General features: G+C 36.1%; 1 protein-coding gene across 1 annotated transcript in view; it reads right to left on the bottom strand.

The window, feature by feature from the left end:
- LOC5574148 (roundabout homolog 1) overlaps positions 1 to 19,622 on the bottom strand; it is a 380,498-nt gene extending 360,876 nt beyond the window's left edge. Inside the window, exon 1 of the mRNA XM_021846073.1 lies at positions 18,532 to 19,622. The gene's annotated coding sequence lies outside the window, so the exon portion shown is untranslated. The remainder of the gene's footprint in view (positions 1 to 18,531) is intronic.
- Between the last annotated feature and the right edge of the window lie 361 nt (positions 19,623 to 19,983).

The raw sequence follows: 19,983 nt of genomic DNA, 5'->3' as shown, positions 1-19,983 counted from the left end.
TACGGATCAAATCGACTCATATCATGGATCAGAACACTATAACAGCAAATTATCTGCGAGGTAAACGAATGGTGTGCTAGTGAAAGCATACGTTTTGGCGTTTCTTTAGGAATCGTCTTATCTTAGATTCATAACTGGTCGGTGTTCAGACAGACTGAACCAAGTGTTTTTTCATGGTTCCAGAAAACGTTCCCCAGGCATGCGAAATATCCAAATATTTGTGTTATTTGCTGTAATAATGGAACTTATCTATTTGATGATACATCTGTATAAAAATAGCATAGGAAAAATCACATTTGATTGAGTCCTTAACGTATCTTTAGAACGCCAAAATATCATCTAGTCCGATCTGTCTGAACACCGACCAACTGTGATGGGTTTCAATGCCCCACAAATATGAATCAACGCTTCTAGGCATATGTATGACATTTTATATCCTACGAATGGTAAAAAGTGTTAAAGCATGTTATTGTTGATGGCGATGCTGTATAGATTTATGGTTCGCGTAGGTAAAATAGTTCTGCGTAATTGCTACTCTATTTGATGAGATATTCTCTGTTTAATCCAACTCTGATCCATATCTGTGTGCTATCCATAACTGTTGGATGACAGTAGACTGGTCCGCAGGATATGATAAACTGCACTGCCGTTGTAAAGTTTCCAAAAACGCCCATTTGCCCAAAATTCCTCGCGGCGAATAGTCCAGGAAAGGAACAACTGCGTTTGATGAACTACCGCAATGTTATCTTCCATAAGAATGAAGAAAGCTAAACCACGGTTTCCTCCGGGAAACATCGCGTGTCCTGTTGAGCAAATCCGTTAATATATCGCAAAAACTGTTTGTACACAAATGTAAAAAAAAAGCTGCGGAGCGTGAGTCCCTGATGTTCTGGGTTTGCTCAGGTGGTGCAGATTATTAATGCGCGCATTAGTTCTCTCTCTTGCTTTCCCGCTATGACGTCACTTTTAACACAGCATAAGAACAGCTCTCCCAAATCAACGTGATTTTTTCCGCGATGGCGACAAAAAATAGCCGCGATTTCGTTGTTGTGTCATAAAACTCTACATGTAGCAGCAAAATCGCAGCGTAGCCCGTCATATAACTAAGTCTTGATAGTTTATATCGACTTGAAAAAGTATCACTGTACGCGCTAACATGTATAAAGTATTCTGATACTTTTTCAGCTGTGTCAGTTCAAAACCAACTGGTTTTCTTTGATTCGAAATCGTGAGATGAATCAGCAACAATCATCTACGACGCGTACAAATTTCAATGACGGCCTACTTCGCCTTAAATTAAACCCACTCCTTGCCTTGTCTGAATGTCAGATATGTTGAAATGAAACCTTATTTAGAGGATTTAAAAATACGTTTTTTATGCCTATGGTCAAATTTCCAGCTTTTGACAAGAAAAAAAAACTAAAACGTGTATTCCGCGAAACAAATTCAAAAAATTTGTTTCGTTTCGAAAAATTCCGTGAGATATTTGATTTCGTATCGAGTTACACGAAACATTTTTAAATTTCGTTTCGTTTCGTCAATATCAGCGCAAGATATTCCGCGTATCGTTTCGTTTCGTATCGACATGGAAAAAATCCATATCGCATACCCTTACAAAATTGCAGCATAGCTATATAAAAAATGCAGCATAGCTATAGAAAACGACTGGCGAGCACAGATTTGATGGAGATTTTTTTCTGATAGTAACGGTCAGGGGAGCACCATGGTGAGGGCATTGCACTATGGTCCAGGAATCAGTTTTCCGCGGAAAGATGCATTTTGAGCTCCAGAATGAAACATTTGACAAAAACGGTCTTCTACAAAGTTGTTTGTATTAGTTGAGCCCTTTGTTTGGTTTTATTGAAAATTAGGGTGGACCACATTTTCATAGAAATTGTGTAACTAACTTTCTTATTTGTAGAAATTATATTAACTTTGCCAAAACAAGGTTTTTTGTATCTCTTAAATTGACCGATTTAGAGCTTTTTTTCCTACGGTGACATAGGGTAGTCCGAACAAAACTGGTTTTCTGGCTCTAGAGTTTTCAATTCAAATTTCTCATCATAGTAGTCTATGATACACTTTTAGAGCTTTGAAAAATGCGTAATTTGGTGAGTGAAGAAACTCGCTAATCTAGAGCATTTTTCCTAATAATCGCAGAGTGGTCCAACAAAAATAAGTTTTTCAACTTTAGTTTTTTTATTATTATTTCTCGTCAAAGTCGTCTATAAACGACTTATAGAACTTAATAACACGCAAATTTTCATGCAAAAAGATTGTTGATATCTATTTTAGTTCAAAAGTTATTAAAGTTTTTGTGATAAAAAATATTTGACTTTCAATACGTTTTATTAGAGTTACAAAAATAACACATCTGTAATTTTTTGATATAGTATACAATTTTATTTTGTCTTTTGAATGCCGATAAAAGATATTTTTTTATGTTTGACCCAATCATAGATATTCACATTCAAAGTAGACATGTTTTTGAGAGAAAAACAACAATAACTCCTAAACGGAAGGAGATAGCGAGTTTCTTCACTCACCAAATGACGCATTTTTCAAAGCTCTAAAAGTTTTTCATAGACTACTTTGATGAGAAATTTGAATTGAAAACTCTAGAGCCAGAAAACCAGTTTTGTTCGGACTACCCTATGTCACTGCAGGTAAAAAGCCCTAAATCGATCAATTTAAGAGATACAAAAAAACTTTTTTATGGCAAAGTTGCTTGAAATTAAATGGTCTATAACTTTGCTGGAGCATGTCTAATATAATTTCTACAAATAAGAAAGTTAGTTACACAATGTCTATGGAAATGTGGTCCCTAATTTTCAATAAAACCAAACAAAGGGCTTAACTAATACAAACAACTTTGTAGAAGACCGTTTTTGTCTAATGTTTCATTCTAAAGCTCAAAATGCATCTTTCCGCGTAAAACTGATTCCTGGGCAACTGTGCATTGGTTAATATGATATGGTAACTAAATTGCACAATTGCTTTCGTCTCAGTGTAAACGATCAAGTCTTCAACTGAAATAGAACTTCCTGGAAAATATAGGAATCCTGGAAAACAAAAACATATCCCGGGAAACCGGAATCTCGAGAAATACCTACCGGGATTAGAAACTTTATGGATATTGGGATTGAGTGCTATGATTTTTTTTTCCTATCAGTCTATGCAGAGCAAAATCCGAAAAACAACAGTCAAACTGATTACCGAAATTTTGAGGTTTTTTCCGTGATGCCGAGTAATTAAGAGGTTATAACTTTACCTTGTCAGGTCAGGGTGTCTAAAATTTAAAAATTGAACACAACTGGTAAAAAATTGTGATTGTTATTTGGAAGTCATTCCATTTCAAAATAAATAAGTCGTATGTTATAGAGTGTGAAAGGAAACCAGATAGCCGCAGCGTTAAATGCGCAGCTATTTAGAATTTTTCTCGATTTCCCAGGACTGTATGCTTTATGCTTTCCACAGATATACAAATGCAAAAATGGCCAATTAGCAAAGAAAGCTCTCAGTTAATGACTGTGAAAATGCTCAAAATAACACTAAGCTGAGAATCAGCCCCTGTTTCATATGGGACAAAACGCAGAAAGAAAAAAAAGCGTGTATCACGTAAATATTACTCATTATTCGAGGCGGAAACCCCTAATTCTCAAATTACTTCTAATGAGCGCCATATGGTCCGCAGAGAGCACTAACCAGGTTCAAATTTGTTTGAACTCGCCATGATTGACTCTGACAGAGACTAACTTGCACTTGGCAAATTGCATCAAATAAAATTCACTACTCTGCACCGCGCATTCAATGCTCCGGCAGCATTACGCAAAGGAATCGCTTCCAGCAAAACCACAGTCAGCATCTGTGCTCTGCATTGTGTGGCCAATAACGACGGAAAAAGGAACCTGCTGCTGCTGCTGCACGCTCAACAACTTCATCTCGCATAGATCATGTTCGGGAATGCATGAAAATATGATATGCTCCGCTTTTGAAGTTCGAACCACCACCACCAACCATAGAGACTGACTGGCTTCTCGCTCGTCTTCGGCGGAAGGCGGCTTTTTCGGTGCAAGTGTGCTCCCGTGTGGTGATGGGTAAGTAGGTTCCTTTTCCAACGCATCACGCTGGGTCGACCTACAGAGAACTCGACCGTCATAACGACTCCGTGCATTTCTCGCAAAGAGCAGTTTGATTCGAAGGATGCCTTCCACGTTCGAGTCACATTACAGCCGGGGATCTGAAACCGAGGAAGGAGATGCACGGAGTTATACCTTCGGTTCGGCTTCTTTTGTTATTTTATGAATGGAACTTCTTCATCGTTGTACGGATGCTTAGTTGCTCGCTCGGTGGAATCGTGGGCTTTGGGCCCGGGCGGATGGCGAGGCATTGGCATTATGTCGGTCCTTCTGCTCCTTCGCATTCGCCCGTTGTTGTCGTTGTTGGTGAGAATATTAGGCGGATCAGGGTAACGAACAGGAAAAATGAGAGATAAAAATGCACGCTACTGCATTCCGTGGAAAAGCAACTATAAGTTGGCTCGATTCCCGGATTCAAGGCGGGTGGGGAAAGTTGGCTTCGCTTGAACGATGCCTTTCCTTCACCATTCTTGATTTCTTTTGTAGTTGACAGCGAGTGAAGGATGCTGCAAGGCGAAAATAGTCCGATTAGTCACTTTTTACGTAACTCTGGTTGGTTTACATCGACACAGACACAGACAGTCGGAAAGTGCCAAGTCGAACGAACGGATCGCTCTCGGTTCCTCGGAGCTTAGCTTCTAAGTGATCGGAAATAATCCCTTCAGCTCGCAACAACGACCGCCGCAGCGCGTCTGCCATTTTCCCTGATTGCGGATCAAAGAGCGAGGAAAGTTTGTTATTTTCTGTCGTTTTTCCGCTTGATGACTAATTTATTTTCCCCGCTATTCCTTTCGGTGTTGGTCCCTGCCTACACCATAGTGATGCTATTATTGAATCAAGCCGCTACGAGTTTTCATTTCGTAATTTTTTTCTCCTGGTTCTCAACCAATGTTTGTTGGTGCAAAACGGACCAAAAAATATCATCCAGCTGCAGCTTCGTTACCACCACACCAGGATTTACTGAGCGGATGATGCTTGTTCTGTTTTTTTTATCCTTTCTATACATTGCTCTAAACTTGCAAAAGCAAGCATTACACCGAGAGAAGCGAGTGAAAGTGAAGAGAAAATCGAACGTTTTGTTTTCGCCGGCATGATCCGTTCTCTTCATCGTCATCCGCCGATAAGCCGACAAATGAAGCCGGGGATTTTCGGATACTCGAAAGTAGGTATAGGTACCTACATTAATCCTCGAAAATCTACCAGACCATGAAATTGGACAATGCGTTCGGTGACGATCGGCCAATCCAACAGCCAGTGTCGGGTTGAGTCCAAACAAGAGTGGCTTATGGATTTACTGCTGGCTGGGTAAAAAATATGCCACACATCTGACAGCGGAATGTTTTGGCCCGATGGGTTTGAAAGTGAGTGCGACAGAATTTAAAATTATTGGATAAGTCGGTGAGAATTGTTAGTGCACAGAACAAATTTTGAAGCTTATTTTAGATACGATTTGTATGCTATGTAATATGTACAGCAATCCCTGCATCTACACACATACCACCCACTTATGTGTATATTCTTCCTTTCTCTTGGCATTACGTCCTCACTAGGACAGAGCCTGCTTCTCAGCTTTGTGTTCTTGTGAGCACTTCCACAGTTATTAACTGAGAGCTTTCTTTACCAAAGTTACCATTATCACATTGGTATATCGTGTATCAGGTACGATTATACTCTTTGCCCAGGAAAGCCATGAAAATTACCATAACGAAAAGATCCGGGAATCGAACCCAGACACCTTCAGCATGGCTTTCTAGCCGTGGACTCCAACCACTCGACTAAAGAAGGCCCCGATGATAAAAAAAAGTGTACTGTGAAATTTTCAGCTTGTTCAGTGGTGGTTATATGGATTTTTCTATAGAGAAATTTTGAAAAATGTTCCTAACACTTAAGTACTGGAAGAATAAACTTATCATCACATTATAAAAACTTAACTCCTTAAATAATTCTTTAAACAAATTTGCTGAAGAAACAAATCCTTTTGAGCTAGTTTTATTTGATGGTTGGTTGGGTTGGTTTGACTTTATTAACGAGATTTTTAGCCCTGGGCTAGTTCATCTCGGGACCAACGGCTTTACTTCCCTTCCGAAGGAAGTCGTCACTATAACTTTTTACGTCATAAGTGACTATGTCGGGGATGGGATTCGATCCCAGGTCCTCGGCGTGAGAGGCGAGTGTTCTAACCACTACACCAGGTCCGTCCCCAGTTTTATTTGAGATTTTTGCAGAAGTTCACAGATCTGTAATCCTTTATTAAACTTAATGATAAAAAACAAATTTATCAATATCACATTCGTTGATATGCTTTCTTCAGCAATTTTGTTCATTTATCGTTTGGTAAATTTTTACTCTAATGAGAATTTTGTTCTTACATTTCAGTACTAACGTGTTTGAAACATTTTTCATTTTTTCATAGTAATTTTCGTATAAACCTACATTGTCTTCGGGCCACCTTTAAATCATCACCGAACAAAATGAAAATGTCAAAGAACACTATTTTCATAATGAGGATGGTAAGAAAGGTGGAGAAGATTGGATTTTCAATTTTTTATTAAATTTCAATCTGACCTAGTCCTACCATACAACTGTGATTCCCAAAGTGAGCGAATTTCCCCCACAGTTCCAAGCGGCGACATTTTATAAAACTGAACCAGGAGGCAAAAAAATTTAAACGGGGCGAAAACGACTCATAACATTCCTTCGATTAATTGGATTATTATGTTGCTATAACATAAAAAGTGATAACTGCCGCAACTAACTTTTCACCTATATTTGTCTATACCTCTAAGTATCTTCTTCTTGGCATAATCGCCCTTACTGGGACAGAGCCTGCTTTTCAGCTTAGTGCTCTTATGAGCACTTCCACAGTTATTAACTGAGAGCTTTCTTTGCCAAAGTTGCCATTTTCGCATTCGTATATCGTGTGGCAGGTACGACTATACTCTATGCCCAGGGAAGTCAAGGAAATTTCCATTACGAAAAGATCCTGGACCGACCGGGAATCGAACCCAGACACCTTTAGCATGGCTTTGTAGCCGCGGACTCCAACCATTCGGCTAGGGAAGGCCAAAAATATGCTATAATATGATACGTTAATGTTTCATTTTGAATCACCTGTAAATTTTAAAATTGTAGAAATAAGTTACAGAAAGTTTGGATAATGAATGGTTGACGATTTGGAGGACGCTTTTTCATCCATTTTTCAGCTTACCTTCAAGCTTAAGCTTCAGTTTTATTTTTGGTAATTCTCTGTTTATGATGCATGTTTTAAATTCACATAAAGTACAAAAACAGAATACGTCGCCAATTGTTGAACTGTTCAATTTCTTGCTAAATGTTGAATACTTCTCCCAGTTATCAGAAAATTAGAACATTTAACAATCAACGAAATATCGTACATAAACACTTTGTTTTCAATAATTGTCGAGTCTAGTCAAACATGAACATGCTGTTTAGAGTATAAAAAAAAACAGATATAAAATATTATATAATAAAAACATATATAAAATAATTTCGTCAAGATACAAAATTAATAAAATTCGTAAAACTTAATGTAATAGCTGCTCAAAAAGTAGTATAAACGTGAGAAATTAAATGTTTCTTAAACTTGACGACACATGATTGGTTTGAGATTTCACAGAATGTTTGTGTCGTAAGTAAGTTCAGGTGAACCCAAACTTTTGCACGATGACTTGAATGACTGTTACATTGATTTTGAATAGTTTTCAGATTTTTCCGCCGAAATTTTGTGAGCACTCTTCAAAGAATATCAGATTACGATTCTAATGACAATTGATTTAAAGTTGTGGTCGATCCAACGTTGAGGAAATTATCCATGTTTTTTCAGTGTATTTTTTGAAAAATGTCACAACGTAAAGTAAAAATTTAATATACAAAATCCAAAAATGTTTTTGGAAAAATACCTGCTAAGTTAACATAACTCATTGCCTTTCGAATGCAGCATAGAGAGTTTCAATTGGACGTGTAATAACAGAGATACCGTCAAACGGGGTAACTTGCAACAGGGGTGAAACTTGCAACACTTCGACATGTTACCGAATTATCGTTTCGTTCAGCCTTGAATTAAATTATTATGATTTATTCAGTCATTTATTGGCCTAAGATATACACTTCTGTTGGGCGAGGGTAGGGTATTGTTTCTCTTTTGGTTGGTTTGCTGGAGGTAAAAATCATATTACACGTTGGATTAATGCTGAAAACGTTCCTCGTACAACACAAACTGTAGAAATGTATCATTCGAGGCATTCACTATCAGTTACAGTACTTAGTAGTGTACAAATTGATAATATAATGTTTTGATATTTTGATGGTTAAGCACTATAAAAATTCAAAAACGTTTTTGACTACCCTCGTGGGGTAACTTGCAACAGCAATTTTGATCTTAATTGTTTGATATGTCTTGCCGTTTGTTATCGACAACACATGAAAAGGCAAAATTGACCGTACATTTGTTGAGTAACATTAAAATTTTTGCAGCTCAATCAATTCAATACACATTTGGTATTTAATATTACGAAATTTACATAAATCGCATTATTTTTAGATTTAGTTTGATTTTCTTCATGAAAATAATGAATAATTTTGAAAATTAACTTGCAGATCTGACACTGGGAACGTTCTGCATGAAATATGATGAAAGTCATGTCAAAACACCAACAGACACCATTTTGAGACGCTTTGTGATAAGTCGCTTTGTTTTAAATATGTATTTATAAAAAAAAAGTTAAGTGAAGCATAACCTCAAATACCATTGTATTTGTAGAAAAGTTGCATTAAAACGTTTCAATGGCTTTGCAATAACTTTAAGACTTATGATACGCTAAAATTTCCCCGTGTGGACACCCTATGCAATGCCAGTGGAGTTTTCAATGGAATTGATTTGTTACTCATAATTTAATCAATAATAATTAGTATTCTAAGAGTAGAATAGCCTGTTTCTGATTATGGTCATGCTTTTACTGCAGACAATCATTAAATGATCATAATAACACGATACAGGTTAAGTATTTAATAGTTTACTTTAGGTAGCACTGTGTGTTGCATGTTACCCCACATCAGGGGTAGCATCAAAAATGTATATTTTTCGTCTCTCCTGATCCCATGGTATTCTTTACGTGGCGATTAGGGTACCAGATGGTTTTTGTCTCATCTGTATCCTCAAATTTTTCATCTATTTAGCTTTGAAGTGGAAAATTGTTGCAAGTTACCCCGTTTGACGGTACTCCATACAACCAGAACTCGCATAACAATTAACTTAAACACTTGTTTACTGGTACAAATAACATCACACATACTAGCGCTTTAGAGTTCCCGGTTTCAACGTTGATGATCAAAAAAAAAAAAAAAAATTCACGCAAAGTGAATACTGCAGTTTTGTTCCATGCTATTTGAAAAGCGAGAGCACTAAACACATCGATATTATCTACAAGTAGTGTGTTATTTAGAGTAGTTTGGTTAACATTGATGTAAATATGAGTTACTAAATTGTCTTTGGAAAGAATTAAAAAAAAAAACAAATATCCAAAAATTTCTGTAAGCTTCATAAGGAATACGCCATATTGCGTTTCTGAAATTAGGAAATGAACCGCTAACAAATAAAATGAAGGTACACAATTTTTCAAAAAATATGTTGTTACATATTTCTATCTCACCATGAATCTACAATGCGCCTCACCATGAATTTACAATGAATAAAATGATGCTTTTTACAATAACATAATAGTAGCACACATTTTGAGTAGACTATAATAATAATCATAAAATATTCAAATATTCTGCTCATGAGTAATTGAAAATCGATGTAATTTGTTAAACAATACTTCTTGTTAGCTTTAATACAACACGTTCGTTTTGGCGATGGTATGTAAAACACCTCTAACACATAATTATATATTGTAATGATGTAAAAAATTGTAGAACAATTATATCAATATTTGTTACAAATAGCATATTTTGCTTTATTTTTGTTAGGAGGACTTTGAGATGATGGAGGAAATTATAAAATAATTAAAACAAAATCAATTATAATAACAAACGCTGTTTCAAATTTGTTCAATCTTAAAAATATTCATAACACAATTTGTAATAAAAAAATGAAAGCAATTGCTTATAACAAATTTTGTTATAATTCAGTTGTGCAAAACAACAGTTACATTTTTGTTTAAATTCTAAAATATTGTATACAAATTTTGCTCAGTGTAGAGGAAATTTTGTTGTAACAAAATCTATTTTTGTTATTTTAACTACTAATAAGCCTAGATTATAACAAATTTTGTTAGAAAAAAACGTGCAAACTGAGTAACAAAATCTGTTACAACTCTGTTGTAATCCACTGGTTGGGTATCCGTATTCACCACAAAACATAGCGATAAGTATGGAACCAGTATTTTATACATTTATTAAACAAGCTTGTTCTTAGGCATTTTGGTCATTAAATCATACCTGTATATCGAATGCTCTCAAAATAATTTTTGAAAGTTAAATTTCGATCTAGGATCTGTAGGATTCATACATAATAGGATCTGTAGGATTCATACATAATAAATTCTATTCGAACAATTAATTGTAAATCCTCTAACCGTAACAATATGTCTACTTAAAGGTTTTGAAAAATAGATTTTTTTTCATGTTTACAAATATAAAGAAAAATACCCATACCTTTTTGCATTTTTCTAAGAAGACACGCAGGTTTCGCTTTATAGCGGAGAAGTCTGTGTTATTTGTAACAAAAATTTATGGCGTCCTTGATAAAAAAATTGAAATTGGTTTCAAAATAACAGCTCTTATGTGAATTTCAAAACTTTATAAAATTAGGGGTCATGATAATTAACCACTAAAGAGTTTATGCGATTTGCCAAGCCTTCATGCCAATCACTGTTCAATGCATTTCATATATGTTGAAAAGTAAGACTAGTTTTATAGCCTTCAAGTTTGTTGAAACGAATCACCTTTATATGTAACAGACGATGAATGTAAGAAAAGTCTGATTCGATTGGTTCACTGGATAAATTGTATTTCGATTGAACCATCATTTTGCTCGAAATATAGTCGGCTATCTCAACATTGAACGAAGCTTGAAGTGGTCATTCGTCTCTGCATAGAAGGAAACATCGAGCTGAGAAGATATCAAGTTTTTGAACACAACATTAATGTCATTGCGGTTCAAGGGATCATTGAGCTAGCCGTGAAAACTAACTTATATATTTCAATATTGAGATTTTAGCATTTTCAAAAAATTCACTTATACAGAAAGTATGCTAACAGGACGATATCTAAACCCTTTAGCAAAATTTAATTCCGGTTTTAAAAATAGTGTAACTTTGTCATTTTTTTCATTTCGCGAGAATACATGCTAAAAACATTTGTGAAATAAAAAACAACAAGAATGATTTTTAGCTTCTAAATTTCTGGTGAAGTGTAAAATATTCCATCAAAGCAAGAGGCTTTCAGATTTTTTTTTTTTTTAAATAATAGCTTTCAGTTTCATTAAACCGAGTAGTGCTTGATCCTACGACCTCGACGCTTGCTCTTGCGGTGTCAGGCGATGAATACTTGTTCGGTGTACAATGTAATTACCGAAATTATTCCGCGTATCCGGTTAGGCGTGAATGCATCATGCATCATGTATCGTATCGTATCGTATCCCTCTAACCCAATATCCTTTCCATGACAACCGTGGAGATGCAGATGTGATCTCGTTTTCTAGTAACAACGGTAGTCACAATAACATTCCTTCCTTTCGTCCAATGACCGTAAGGACGTGGCCAGCACCGCTATTGACTTTTAAAATTTGAGCTTCCGCCTTGTGCAAGCTAACTCCCCCTGCAATTTGTTAAATCTCTGTGCAACTTAGATTGTTCTGGCCAATCACGGAGTAGCAACTACGAATTGTACGGTCATCTTTGCTTATGCTTTATGCTAATAGCTCTCAGCGTCATTAAACCAGTTCGCCAGGATTTTCTTTAATTTTATCGTGCATCGGGCCAAAATCGTTGGATTGAATGAAGTGAAGTTTTTAGTTTTTGCTATAACATCAGGATAAATTTGTTGAATGTTTTGAGAAAAGCCAATCAATGATCTTATAAATGGTTGCTTTTGTAGCTTGCCATACATTTTACCAGTAATTTACTAAGGATCTATCCAAGAATTCATCAATGATTTATGATGAGAATAAGAATAAATAGGACGTTTTTTTATAAGTCAATCAGCCATGGATCTCCCAGAAAAAAAGGCATGAAGTTTGCAAGTGTTATCCTTTGAAGCAGGTCGTTATTAACGAGAAATAACCGTCGCAAATATTGAACAGAAATTCACAAAACATCTCACAAGTAATGGCAAAAGTCTGACCAGCAATGAGTACGAAAAAAAAATCATCGTCATTCTTCAAGTGTCCTGCAATCGTATACTCTACCCATCGGAACTGGTGTTAATCGGCGTGTTTGAAATATTTCCGATAAATTACAAAGAAAAGTCGTCATTTCGTTTTCCCGTCTTCCGGCAGCACCATATTTTTTTCTTCTTCTTCTTGGCATTAACGTCCCCACTGGGACAGAGCCTGCGTCTCAGGTTAGTGTTCTTATGAGCACTTCCACAGTTATTAACTGAGATCTTTCTATGCCAAAGTTGCCATTTTCGCATTCGTATATCGTGTGGCAGGTACGATGATACTCTATGCCCAGGGAAGTCAAGGAAATTTCCATTACGAAAAGATCCTGGACCGACCGGGAATTGAACCCAGACACCTTCAGCATGGCTTTGCTTTGTAACCGCGGACTCTAACCACTCGGCTAAGGAAGGCCCCAGCATTATATTTTACCTAGAAAATAATTAAATATGATAGCATTTTTGTTTTTAAATAATTTTGTACCATTCTTTACAAGTTTTTAATAACTTTCTCTAAGGAATCCGTATAAGCGTCAATGGTCTTCCACGGTGCACCCCTGATGGTTACTATCAGAAAAAAATCTCCATCAAATCTGTGTTCACCAGTCGTTTTCTATAGCTTAACTATAGTATGTCTTAGAAAAATTGCATAAAAATCGTAGGGCCCGTTTTGAACTAAAGCCCTTTATATTCTATAAGTTTGGGGACTCAAAGGAAAACTGAGGTATTTAAACGTGTTTTCATTGGCCGTGATTATCAGAAGAAATATACCATCAAAATTTAGTTCAAAGTTGGTTTGTATTCTCTGGGTGGAGTTTTAAATGAGAATACTGGCGGAATTTGGAGTTACGTCCTTTTTTAGGTGTACCTTTTTTAATGGGTAACAAACGAAAACCAAATCATACTTTGGAAACTACACAAACTATTCCAAGCTGATATTCTAAATGAGGCTCTGTAAGTGCTGAGATTTTGAGTTCCATCAAACGAAATCATAACGAGTGTTCTAAGCATTGCATTATTGACTTCCATTTTGTATCTGATGGAATTAGCTCCGTAATGCCTTATAGCACTTGAGCCTTTGAAAAATCAGTTGATTTTTAATGACTTTTGCGGCATGCTAGTGTAACATTGAATACATTTGAATATCCTTAAAGGCAGTAGAATGCCTAATTATTCTATTCAAAATTATTGTATTTAATGGGTACATCTACATAAGGGGGTACCGTAAAACGGAGTAACTTTGATAGTTTTTTCGAAGAAAACTTGAATATTTCTGCATGCTGATTCAAAGAATTGAAATTTATATTTTTTAAACTAGTACTGACATCCTAGCTATCGATTGCACTTGATAGATTGCCAAAAGATTTATTCTGAATGGATATATAATTTTTCATATAATCGAAAGTCGGTTTTCTGTTTTGGGGTAACTTTGATAGTGCAGTATAAATCGAACAAGATTGAATGAATAACGAACATTTGTAGGGCATTGCATACCTCTAGGCGTTGACCGTTATATGGAAATTTCTGAATTAGATTACAAAAATGGTCCCAGTTTGTAAAAATGGTTTTCGCTAAGAGATTTGAGACCGAATTCATGTTCTACTATAACGAGGCTGTCATGGGTAAGTGACGAACTCATTATGTCTTTATCAAATAGTGGTCGTAGAACAGATTGTTTGTAAGCGATGCAAAGAAGCTATAATCTTGTAAATTTTTAATATTCGCATAAAAATCGTCAAATGCATTTGATTCCAACGAAATTAGCTTTGACATGAAGTGTCATACTAATACTCTTTAGTTTTGCATTCGTTTTTCTTAACTGATTGACAGAAACTTCGTTATTTCGTTTAATATGTTGGGGGTCCCGCACTATCAAAGTTACCCGCATTATCAAAATTACCCCGTTTTACGGTAACTCAAATTTTTGTATCTGCTTATTCAAAACTACACCCAGAAGTAACAAAAACACTAGATAAACCAATTTTGATTCAAATTTTACTTGAATTCAAATTGATTCAACTCAAATCTTTTCTGATTCTTGAAAGAGTTTTGAAATAAATTTCTCAATTATTATTTAATGCAATGTTTAAGGGAATTCATGAATAAATTACTAGAAAACTTTATTCGAAAACCAGAACTATCCTTGAGAGATTCTCCAAGGAAAACTTTCTGAAAGAACTGTTAGGATAATCGGAGGAATTGAGAATACTCTAGGGGATTCGGAGAACTCGATCAGTTTTTGGAGGAATCTCTGAATAAATGTTTGTACCGTAATCCGGGGTATCATTGATCAGCGGGGTAACATTGATCGGAATGACTCATCTCGTAATAAGTTGGTATCATCATTTATTGATGAAACATTTCCACTGCATGAATGTTGCTTCTCTTTCTTATATTTATGAGCTATTAAAAATTAAGATTTTTGCAACAATTGCGTTAACTTTATGCGTAAATTTGTCGAGTTTGCGAAATAATGATTTCAATGGTTAAGGATCACATTACCGAAGATTCATGTCTCACATAGGTTCTGCAAGAGATATGAGCAAGGAAAATGCGGTTCTCACTAAAAATGGCATCGCCAAAAACAATTCCGCTGTCAAAACTCTTAAAAGTATGTTCAATTACGTAACATTAACGAATTACTGTTTGGAATGTAGAATTCCCTTAGGAAATTGCCTACCTTTAGGCGTATTCCGCTGTTCGAGGTGTTTTTAATTTTGAAATAACTCAAAAAGTAAATGAGATGTAAGCGTTTGGACATTATATTTGGCTTCAGGGGCCATGATTTAAGTAAGTAACGACATTTTCAATATTACCGAACGTTGTGTACATGGATGATCAATGTTACCCCATATCAGCTAAATCAAAAAGTCGCTCAAAACATTTTTGTAAACATGCTTAAATCATTCAAAAAACAAAATACAGTATAAAGTCACGAGCTATGGGTGGTAGTACTTGTTTTAAAAATATAAAACTCAGAACATTTGCATTTTTGTATTAAATATATAAGAAATATCCTAAAAACTGATCATTGTTACCCCGGACTACGGTAATAAAAATAACCATGGAAAAATCTCCAGACGAATTACTTGGAGAGCTCACTGAATAAAAAATCGTGGATAAGTTTGTTAAGAAATTCCTGATTTCATATTAAAATTGCTAGAGATTTTCCGAAAATATATCTTTTTCATATTTTTGACGAATTTCTGTACGGATTTAAGGAATAATTTCTAGAGTATTCCAAAAAATATAACTGGATTGTTCTTTTCAAGGGCCGTTGTAAAAAATAATGGAAAATTGCTGGAATAATTTATAAGTTTTTGAGTCTCTGGACAGAAACATCTGCAGATACTCCGGCAACTATTGAAGGTATCGTAGACTGAATGGTTTGAAAAATTCATTATAGAACTCACTTTATATTCTGGAGAAATTACTAAAAAACTGGAGAAAATCAAAACCATTCAATTCAAACTTCCTGGAAACCTGAATTCATTGGAAACAGCTCTTGGATATATTATTGAGAAGTTCCTGGAGGAATATTTGAACCATTTCTTGGTGGAACTCAATGAGAATTTTCTAATTAAATTCCTAAAGACGGGAATCCGTTAATTCATCACATATCAAATTTTCATAGAAACATTTGAAGGAATCTCTGAAATCGCTTTGTTAATATCTGTTGGAATCCCTGGAATCGAAAATCTCAGAAGATTTTACACATGAATATCAGGAGGATTAACCAGTGGATTTTTAAGTGTTTAACGTGAATATAAGGATGGTTCAAGATGAGTCCATGGAGAAATTATTGGAGAAATCTTGGATTAATTTGGTGTAACAAAATTAAGCTTTTAATAACATTTTGTTACCAACATTTTACATTTGATTTGCCGTAGCAGTTACGAATTTCTACAGGTGAGTTGATTTCACCTGCTCATAAGAGGAAAAACGCTTCCAAATTACTTAAACTAACTTAACCTAAATATTTAACGCATTTATCGGGGAAATAGGAGATTGAGTCAAAAATTATTAAATATTTTATTTGACATTTGTTCAAATGTTTCAACATTGGGTATTCTATGTAATTTATTAGTACTATACCAGGGAGGAAGCTTCAGAATCATTCTCAAAATTTTATATTGAATTCTCTGCACAGCTTTTTTCTGGTATTACAACAGCTAGTCCATATTGGTACTGCATACAAAATAGCTCGATTGAAAATTTGTTTGAAGATCGAAAGCTTGTTCTTAAGAGAAAGCTTAGATTTTCTGTTAATTAGTGGATACACACATTTTATATATTTGTTACATTTGGTTTGAATGCCCTCAATGTGATTTTTGAAAGTTTTTTTTTTATCTAGGGCTCATCTAGATACTTAACTCCATCTGACCAATTTATTAGAACCCCTCTCATCGTAACAACATGTCTCATATTTTTTCAGAGCTTTGTGTTTTACAAACATATTCAGACTGAATGTTTTGGATTATTGGAATGAGTCTCAAACTTGCGGTAGAACTTTGTGGCGAGTGCAGTCTTTTTTTTTTCAAATGCTCCGCAATAATACGTTCAAGATCGAATCAAAAATCTGACAAGCAGTTTTTTAAGTATCGTGCCCAAAAACATCAAATAAATTTGACAAACATCTTGTCATATTTATGGCAGAATGTTGGAGAGAGGTCTATCGGAAATCTTTAAAAAATCGTTCAGAAAATTCTCTAAAATCCGGCAGGAATTATTCAACAGAATATACGCCTAGGATTTTTCAGGTAGTTGTGTACGATATATAGATCACATATCAACATATCACAAGGAACTTCCAAGGAATACACAAAGTTCCAGTTGGAAATCTTTCAATCAATTACAAAAAATCCATTGATCCACCAAGAATAATAACAGAAACCAAATACAGTCAACTCTCTCTTTCTTGATATTGAAGGGACCATTCTCTACTATGGAATATCGAGTTCGAGATAGTTGACTGTAGTATCTTGTATGAACTTACCAACACAAAGTTGAGGATGGAATATAAGGCCAGGTTGAATAATAAGGTACACCATGGTTATCACCAGAAACATCTACATTCTCCACCAAACATTCCGACAATTATACATCGAGAATTATACAAGCAACAATCCATAAACTTTACTAGGGAAGAATCTTATCGAAAATACAAAAAAATTGAATTGCTTGTCTGTAGTCTTGAATTTCATATGGTATTTCCAAAAAAGAAATCCGTTTAAGATTAAGTCACTAAAGATTTGCTCTAAATTTCCAGCAAATTCCTCTAAGAATGAGTTATACCTGGAATTTAATGAGGTTTTTGCACGAAATCCACAAGGGATTCCTCCAGGTTAAGAAAGATTCTTAGAATCCATCAAGGATCCCAACTTCCATTTGCTACTGAATGCGTCCAGTTCCTGTACAAACTCTTCACTCCACTACATTCAGCAGCTTTCCAGAAGTCTTAGGAGGATTCGGCTACGGAAGTTTATAAAAACATTATATGGAATCCCTTCGAAAATTTGGCAGAGTGTTTCATGTAATCCACTAAGAAATCCGTCAAGATTTCGCTAGAAAGACGTCACTGGCATCACAATCCATTTTTTAAAAGAATTGTAAAGTTTGTATAAGGATCTGTAATCAACATATATTTAAAATAATCTTGTCTAGGTATCAGAACTTGATGAAAACTTTACATCCATTTCTCTGTGCAGCACACAACTTTGGATAACGTAAAAAAAAATCTCGCCGGGCCCAATTGTTAAACAAATGTAGTATTTTGTCAAATATAATGTACTATTTCGTTTCCATTCTTTAATTTTTGCTTTGCTTTGTTTTCGCACAGCTTGTCAATGTGACACAAGCTTAAAATATATCGATTATGCTTTCCTCGAAGAAATGCGAATGAATGAAACCGAAATTTCCTGACAGACCTAAACAAAAGGTAACAGGATAAAAATCCCACTAATCTCAAAAACATTAATCCTCTCATAATCACCTTATTACGTTGTCCGTTACTTCACTTTTAATCCCGATGCTTCGGCTGTTCCTTCCCAATCTCGCATCCAACGATGGTGGTCCTGTTCTCACTGGACAAACGTTACCACACTTTACTACTACTGACCATACCGTACGAAGGATATGCAACAGCAACGTTTCATGCACAAAGGTAAGAAAATCCACTCTCTTCACTTTTCACCACCGGGGATAATCCGTTATTGGTTCCAATCAAATAACTCTCTCTGGCACCAAGCTGACGTCGATTATCACGATGATTGCAATCACTGCTCGTGCTTCTGTTACTGCATCTACGTGAGCCCTAAAAACCCCCACTGTCACAATCTCTCTTCATGAATTCATCATTTCCATCATTCAGCAGCGCAATCACATCATTTTGGAGGTGAAATTTTCCGGTTAAATTATTCAGCTTTTCCAATTCCTCTCGATTCACACATAAGCACGCGCGATCCACTGCGGAATTGGCCACGACCTGCCTGACTGCGATTCACGTTCAACTGCTCCTCGTTACCTTCCGTAGTCGTTGAACAATTGATTCAATTTCGTTGCACCTATCGCCGCAGAATGTTTCACGAATGACGTTCTTTCGTTATTTTCGGTTCGTTTGCATCGGCCAGGAAAACGCACTCCCGGACACTGGATTTCGATTCTCAATTGAGTATAAAATTAACCCTTTTATGAGCGGATTGATTCTTTTTTTTATGATTTCAAGCATCCAATTACGATCACTTCACTACTTCAATTGTCGACATGAATCACAATGGTGCACTTTCACATTTCATCACATCCGAAGCGGGCAGTCAAGATAGCATTCACTTGTGCCGTCGTCACCGTCTTGATAATTCTCCCCCCGATTCTTTTGAGACAAGTCGTAAAGCCGCCCAGATTACGCATCAATTAATCCCACACGCGCGTGCTGCAGCATCTGAGGAAGAAGCCGCTTCCAGAGATTCACTTCCAATCAACGACCGTGCGTCTCCACCGCTATGAGCCCAGAAGAGTTCAAACGTTTCGCCGTCGAGAGCAGCATAGAAATCACGACCCACCAGATCAACATGCCAAACTAGCACTGACTTCCCGTTCCGTGGAAAGCGATGAGCTCGATGCTTCTTCAAAAGGAAATCCCGCGAGAACCGATTGCATCCTCCTGCGTCTCAATCGGGTCGGCTTCGGCAAAAACAGCTGTGCGAGCCGAAGCGTATATCGCAAACAAAGCAGAGATTAAAAAACTCAACGAAAGGAAGTGAAGCACGCCTGTCTCCGGCGAAGGTCTACTCTCGCTCTCACCGAATCGCGCCGAAGCGGAGCACCACGTGCTCGCTCGGGTTTTATGCTACACGACTGGTGCCGAGGCGTACCTTCCTCTCCGCACCGCAACATGCAACCCACGTCCTCCTCAAAGACGATGGCGGTCGATGCTTTGTTTATGTTT

Source organism: Aedes aegypti, chromosome 2 (assembly GCF_002204515.2).
Source record: "Aedes aegypti strain LVP_AGWG chromosome 2, AaegL5.0 Primary Assembly, whole genome shotgun sequence".
Taxonomy (NCBI): domain Eukaryota; kingdom Metazoa; phylum Arthropoda; class Insecta; order Diptera; family Culicidae; genus Aedes; species Aedes aegypti.
The sequence above is the reverse complement of the archived record's forward strand: the minus strand, read 5'-3'. Positions and strand labels throughout refer to the sequence as shown.